Source organism: Mastomys coucha, chromosome X (genome assembly GCF_008632895.1).
Source record: "Mastomys coucha isolate ucsf_1 chromosome X, UCSF_Mcou_1, whole genome shotgun sequence".
Taxonomy (NCBI): domain Eukaryota; kingdom Metazoa; phylum Chordata; class Mammalia; order Rodentia; family Muridae; genus Mastomys; species Mastomys coucha.
In genome coordinates this window covers 84,568,830-84,576,999 of record NC_045030.1, presented here as the reverse complement: position 1 = coordinate 84,576,999, position 8,170 = coordinate 84,568,830, and the positions used below count along the sequence as shown (strand labels likewise).

General features: G+C 32.7%; 1 protein-coding gene across 1 annotated transcript in view; it reads right to left on the bottom strand.

Moving 5' to 3' along the window:
- The window catches only part of Dmd (dystrophin), a 2,056,279-nt gene that overhangs the window by 2,046,933 nt on the left and 1,176 nt on the right, over positions 1-8,170 (bottom strand). The gene's annotated exons all lie outside the window — the stretch shown is intronic.

The following is an 8,170-nucleotide window of genomic DNA, read 5'->3' as shown; positions in this document are numbered from 1 at the left end:
CTCTCTCTCTCTCTCCCTCCATTACATATGGAGGATTTTGCTTCTCTGACTCATACAGTTAAAGTGGTAATTAATTGAGATATGTGTGTCACTGTACATTTAGCACAATTTGACAAGTGGCCCATTTTACATCAAAGTAAAATGCTTCTGAAATAGCATGGTGCATATATAGGGTAGTTTTATATGGAGGCAAAAATCAATGCCTTTTGGATGGCTGTCTTTGTATTACTGCTTGTTGTTTTGCTCTAATCCTTATCTCCATATGCTTATTCTAAAGAGGACTTGCATAGATTGACTATTCAGTGATCACTTCCAGAGTCATGCTATTCCTATATAATCATTTATGGTTGATACCTACCAGGTAACATAGCCTTCTTCATATTGCCTATGAATTATATAAATTGTATGCATTTACTGATGTTTTTATGTCTGTGTTCTCTGGTGTGCAGTTGTAATTTCCTAAAATGCATAGAGAACACAGCAGGCATCTAACCATGTTTACTTATAAGCTAATAAAATTCTAATAGTAAAAAGTTGCCCAATATCTTATTAATATCCTATCTCATTCTATTTACCCAAAAGGTAACTGATAAGAGCATTATACTTATCCATGACTAAATTTCAATTACTTGAATGGTTTTTATCTCTTCAGTATGATTCTGGCTTTACTTAGATGGAATTGTAAATGTTTTCTAAGGATTTTCACCATTTCTGAAGTTATAGGAATAATCAATTCAACTAACGTTCCTCAAGAAGAATTTTTAGACATTTCTCCAATAAACATCTATATTAACTAAAAGAACATTAAATAAAGTGCAAAGTTACCTTGTCATATCTATGCAATTCTGTATTCTCTAAAGGATGATTTTTCATATTACTTAACAACTCTGACTGTGCATTGAAATTCAGATGATGATAAATGTTTTACACTGAAGGCTCATTTCATTATACAGTAGTCTGTTGAAATGGGGTTTCCGAAGAAGGTATTTTTAGGAAATGCAGAGTACAGAAAAAAAGCTGAATACATTACACAATTTAAATATTTATTGAAGCTTTTCCACTAAGACAACATTTGGGCGATATCGCACTGAAATAGCAACATGGAAAGAAAATTAGGGGTAAATAAATGGAAGAGCCTGTGGAAAGCAGAGCACCGAGTGTGCAAGTGAGCACCTCATTCACAAAGTCTTTACATTGGAGATTAAAAGGGACTGTCCGGTTCATAAACTTGTCATTTTGCTTCTTGCTTCTGATTGCACCAGTGTGTCTTTATGCTTCTTGGATGTGTGTGTGTGTGTGTGTGTGTGTATTCCACGTGTGCCAGAGCAGGTACACACATGGCTTTTTCCTCTTATTGAATTCCTGACCCCCTTCTTTTTACATTTAGTGGACTTTCAAGTTTCTCTAATCTATTCTATGGTTCATACATTTAAATCCATCAGAATGAATTCATCTCTGGACTTCAGATCCCTATCTCTACTGTAACAAAACTACTCATAAAGAGAACAAACATTTATATCCATCATCTTTTTCATCATTCAAGTTTCCTTTCTTTTCCAGTGTTTTGCATGTAAGTGGTGCCACTATATACCAAATCATATAAGTCCTGAAGAAAACTGTGTACAATCCAGCCCCTATGCTACTCAATCTACCTACAAGGGAGTCAGGAATGTGTGTACTTTTATTTATAGATTCAGCAATTCCAGTCAAAAGAAGCACCTTCTTTTGTGGCTTAAAAAATTTCTGGTTAGTGACCATCTATCCTTAAAATTACAAATCCCTCTTTAAGGAAAGTGATATCTTCCAGAAAACAGAGATGAATTTGTACCTATGTTCTATCTTAAACCCACAAAAGAATGGCCTACAAGGAGAAGAAAGATCACTTCAGTGACCTTCAAGGATCTAAGTATTTGAGCCATAGCCTACTGTGGAAGCTTAAGGCTTGTTCCCACGCATTTCCTTGCTATCCTTCCTCTAAGAAAGTTGATCTTGCTACAGTTCTTCATAACATGATCCCCTGCCACAAATGTTTCACTCTGATAGGAATCATGGTGTCTCTCCTTGTAAAATTACTACACTCCCTTGCTCTTCTCAAGCATCATTTTCTTAGGAATACCTCCCAAATGTCTAGGACTAGCATAGTTCTCACTCTTACATGTTCTCGTTACAATGTGGTTTCTGCCTATAGCTTTCAACTGAAATGCAAATCGAACATCGGTCACAAATTTGTATGCAAATCTAGCCCTAAATTTTTGTGTCTGTGAGTTTGGATATTTACAACATTATATGCAGAAAATAGCACTCAGGCGACTACATGATTATACCAAGCGAAATATGGCACTCAATAATATGTGATGCATAGACAAATGAATGAAAAGATACTGAAGCATCAGTTCTAAGTTATTCTTTAAATAATGGTTACCCAAAACCACACATACAAATTTTACGATGCCACCTCTTTTGAGATTTTCACCTCTGGATTGATTTTGAGAGAAAAATCTATTTGCAGGCATTTAAAGTAAAACACTGCCAAGGCTCTAGGCTTGAGTAAAGTGAACCCCTTTGATAGCACTTGATGCGTGCTGAAACAGCCCATTAGAAATGAGCTGTGTACACCTAATCCAGAGGAATCTTCTAGCCCTTTAGCAGCTGTTCACATGGCTTCTGCTCTGCCCTTCAGCCTCTCCTTAATCAGGATTCCCCAGCTGTCTGAGCTTCCTGTAAACTCTTTCACTTAACCACCTATATGCCAGCATATCCTGCATCTATCTATGCTCTTTGAAGTTTGTTATCTATTTGTTTCTCTTATTTTTCAGGGTATGAATGTTTGAAGAAGAGTGGGTCACATTAAGTCTTCTTTCACTTTCCCAATTGTGATAAACCTACATTTGTCTATTTAGTCACTAATTAGTTTCTAATACTGCTATCTGAAGTAACAAAACAAACAACAAAAAGGAATTACTCGATCTTCTTTTGATGAAAATACTTGAATAACTCTGAATCTGTGAGTTATTATTACAGTTTGAATTTACCTTTACGAACTTTTCAAGGTGAAACTCGGAACTGAGAAAATGTGTTGATTACCTTGCCCTTTAAGTCAGTACTTGGGCAAGAAACCACTGCTGCTGCAATCTGATAAAGGAGGAGACGAGTTGTGTGCAAATAAAGATGAGTGCCAAGAATGAGCAAAAAAGCCACTGATGTTCATACCCTTTTATAGTCTTGACTCTGTAGCAGTTGTAGCCAAAAATGGAGTAAGCAAATGGAGAGGGATTTAAAACACGAAACAAAAGGAAAGAAAACAAAAGCCAAGGACACAGTGAAAACATCTAAGAGGAAGGTTTTTGTTCCCTCAGTAACCAGGAAGAACATAAAACATTGTCATGCTAACTGTCCTTAATTAATAAAATGTTATAGTGACTAAAAGCAAATGCATCAAAGAGTCAAAGATAAATCACCTAATAATTGCATATTCTTTGCTCACTATGTTTTCCCTCATGTATAGATGTAGGATTCTGAAAATAGAAGCAAAAGCATGGCAATTAAAATATCTGTTTTTTTAAACTTTTTAATATGTCTCTTTTCAAAACCCATTCAACTTTCTCCATTCTCCTTTTATTCCATGTGTAAATATTGACTTTAATAATGCATTTAATATTTTTATATTCTTTAAAACAACCATATTTTTCTGCTTATACAGATAAAATACATGAACTAAAATAAAGTGACTAATAAAAACAGAGGCAAAGCTCTTCATTTTTCTCTACTGTGAACATGGGACTACATATGTAAGAGTAGTCTATGATAAACTGCAGCCTTCATAACTGACATGAGAATCACTTTTATTATGTCTTAAGTTTACAGAAAATTAATTCTTTAAAGTTATAGGTAATGAAAATATTTAGCCATTCTGATTCACTTATGAACAATGAAAACAAGATTGAGAACAATATTTTATTAGCATGTCAGAGAAAGGACAGCTCCATTCCACTTAAACACTAATCATCTCTTCTCACTCACTTTCCCTTAGTGAAGACCAGGGTTTGTGTATAATCAGCCAAAAACATATCTAACTTCTATCTTGAGTGCTAGGAGCATATGTTTTCTCGGGGCTTAATAGTATAAGCCAAGTATAAGGATGGTAGGATACCAGAAACCAACCAACAACAACAACCAAATCCAATTATCGTTTTAAGCAAAGTCTTGAGAAGCCCAGGCTAGACTTGATCTTGAATCAAGGAGGACTTTGAATTTTTGATCCTCTGGTTGCTATTACAGGCATGTACACCCAGTTTACACAGGGTTGTACATCCATACCAGGGTTTTGTGAATATTCAGCAAGTACTCTATCAATTTATATTCACTCTTCACATATTAAAAATCCCAAGATATTTTCACTGAATGAAGTAAAACTAAACAAAAATTTGATGATAAAGTATCTTAAAATTACAGACAACATGAAAGACAAAGTATGAAGATAGACTACTGCCCTTTGGTTTCTTAATGGGCCCGAGGTTCAGGAGGCTGATAGGAAATTTTTATGTATAAGTCACCAAGCAATTCTATCTCCTCACTTTCACTGACACATTAGTAATTGTGTCTCTGTAGTTTCTTATTCTCTTAAACACTGGAGCTAAAACTAGTGTTGTCATTTTTGTTTGTTTCTTTTGCAATATTCAGAGCAATAATCAGGAAGGAGGACAGAGAAAGGCTATGTGCCCTGGGTATTAAGAGGTGTTTTAGAATCTCTGGAGAAACTATCTGGTTTATCAAGGCAACTTTAATGTTATAGTATGTAATAATACATGGAGAACTAAAGTTTTTATTTAAGATGAACCAAGGATTTTACTTCTTAATTTTGAAACTTTAGTTATATTTGTATGTTCATAAATGGTACTTATTTTTCTGTGAGGCAGTTCTCTTTTAATATCTAGTAAGAGGAAGTTGGATGTTAAATCAATTTAGATACTTCTATGTATGAAAGAAGTAGTCCAAGCTCTTCAAATTTGGCAAAATAAACTACACGATAATATTGTTGTTTGCCCATTCATATGTATAATAAAATGAAGTGTTGGACATTTGAAGGTGTTTGACTACTGTACAGGATAAAACCTTAAGAAAGTTAAACATAAGTTTTGACAGGGAAGGAATGCTACTGATGTGACTCAAAGCCTTGTGCGTGCTATGCAAGCACTAGATCGCTGATAATATACCACACCCTAACATGTGTTTTAAGTAGAGAAACTGTGATGGCCACACTATGTTTATTTCCTTGTTTGTTTGTGAAAATTCATATATGGTCTGGGGCATGATTCATGAAGGTTATATTTTTATGACACTGCTAATGAATGCAGTTGTATTGAATAGAAAAATGAAGTTATTTCCCACATTCAGTCTTTTCCAATAAAACATTTTAAATATGGACAGATTGCCTTGATAAAAGAACACAAACATCCAAGGACAAAGCGGGTCTTTCTGAGATAGAAAGAAAACTATTGCCTCTTGCTGAAACCAATCCAAATCTGTACTACATACAAGTAAACCAAGGTCATCATCATTCCTCATTGGTTCCCACAAATTGTATAATTTGTGTATATGAAATAACTGCATCTCCTCCATTATCTGAAATTCACATCACTTTAATCAATGTATCTTTTCAGAATACAAGACAGAATGGTCAAATTCCTAATAGTATAAATTCTTTTGTTGTTGTTGTTGTTTTTTGGTTTTTTTATTTTTTATTTTTTGAGACAGGGTTTCTCTATATAGTCCTAGCTATCCTGGAACTCACTCTGTAGACCAGGCTGGCCTTGAACTCAGAAATCCGCCTGCCTTTACCTTTCAAGTGCTGGGATTAAAGGCATGTGCCACCACTGCCCAGCTATATAAATTCTTATAGATCTCCAATCTACTTGAATAAAAGGCAATCTCTGAGAGATAATTTATGCTATATAGAAATAGCACTACCATTAGTTTGTTTTAAAATTAAGCTAGAAAAGATTCAATCCCAACAAATCTCTCTAACTAGAAGTGATATCTAATGAAATTATAGAAGTTTCATTTTTATGGACTCCATCTGAGGCTCTAACTTGATGTTAATAAAAAAATAGTTTATATTAAGTTTTTAGAAAGAGCTCTCCCAGGTTTGTAATCTTAGGCCACATAAATCCAGAATTTGCTCTTTTCATCATGGTTCACATTATCTTTTGGCCTAGGATATTTATTAATCTTATTTTTCAATATATATGTGATTAAAATAGAATTTAAATTTTGAAAGAAAATCATTTTTGAGAAATAGTAGATTACCCTTAAATTTTACCTAGTGCCTATAGTCCCTCCCCCCAAATGTCCTTATCCATTGTTATCTGCCATTTAATCACACCTGTATGTGTGATATAAAAACATATTTTCATATACAAATACTATTTTTCTTGAATTTATAACAAAAGAATCATTAATCAAAATCAGGTAAGTCATATTCAATAAGTTAGAAAGTTCCATAGAAGTTGCAAAGAAAATGTAAGTTGCTTGTTAAATCATTTCCTTTCACTCTCAGATAAGGTGATGGTAAAAGATTCTTCAGGGCTTAAGAAAATAAAAAAGTTGTGTTTTCTACGAGAGTGAATATTTCGATTTCTTTTATTAATCTATACAAATACATAAATAGTTAAAAACAGGAAGCCTGTTTCATAAGCAGTAATGATTTAAAATTGAAGAAGGGAGCAAGTAGGGAGCCTGTTATGCTAATTTAAAATATAGTTAAATAAAATATGTAAAAATAAATGATACTTTCACATCAAAAACTTATCTTCAGAAATAAAGGCAAAACTATAGAATTTTTAAAAACAGCTTAAATTTAGATATAATGTTCCATAGACATTTTAAAATAAAAGAATAATATCTATAACATAATATATTATCATTTCCATAAAGATATTATATAAAGAGACAAAAATACTCTTACTAAATTAGAAATCATATCATGAATTTAAAGAGGAATTTCTTTTTTCAGTTAACATGCCCTTAAGTGATCTTAAAATTGAAATTATAAAATATAAATTTGTTAGACTTCAAGAAAAATTGTGCCACTTAATATTCTAAATTATATATGTAATACTAAAAGCAAATCTTTGTTTTAATGCCACAACTTTTTCTTTTAAACAGTAATGTTTTGAGATTTAAAAAGAAATATGTTCTTCAAAGTTTTTCAAACTTAAGCAAATTGAGAAACAAGAAACACCCATCTAATATACTGTTAAAACAGCTTTCATGCACCATAACCCTTAAAATAACTTCTTTTTCCCTTAAACCAACTGTTATTTTGCACAAGCATTATTTTATGGTTTAGAAAAGCTGTGTAATAAAAGCTGTTTTCAAATCCAAAGTATTTAAAAGCATAGTTGAGTGTCTATACCACAGTTGAGCATAAGCTTGCCTTTCTTCTTTTCATAACTGCATTTCTAATAAATAGTCTTTCAAAAGTGCTCTGGGCACTGGTTTTTATTTTTGTTTTGAAGACTTAAGAATCTCAATAATATTTATAACTTGATACAAAAGACATCGAAAGATAAAATTTAAATGTGCATACCTATGTGTAAGAAAAAAAAAACATGTGTAAGTGCTATATGTATTTTGCATTGACATGAAACAGAGCAGCTTTTCCTTTAGGAAATAATATTGATGTTCACAGAATAAATGTTGGGAGGCAACAATAGAAACAGGTGGTATGCTGTGAAATTGAGAGGCATCTATTATAAAATCAATACATGTACAACTTCAATTTCTTCAATCTTTTTCTGAGTAGGTGCTTGACTTTTCTTCTAGAATTTGTGAATCATTAGCCATTTGTGAAGATTTGTTTCTTCATTCTTAATTATAAGCATTGTCCTCATTGCTATTTTAAAATGACTAGAGTCTACAAGTCAAAAATAGTGAGAAAATTATAACCTTCAATCATATCTCTGAGACACATTGGATTCATCATGGATTATTTTTATATATTATTTTTGTTGTTGTGCTGGGGTCAATTTTTAAATTCATTAGTCACAGCTGATTCTTTAAAAAAGAAGTGGGAGGTATCTTTAAGTAAAGGATTAATCTAAAAGATTTACTGAATTGCTAGGTCACAGTAAACAGGAATCACCAAATCACTTACTACAAAAAGGGATTA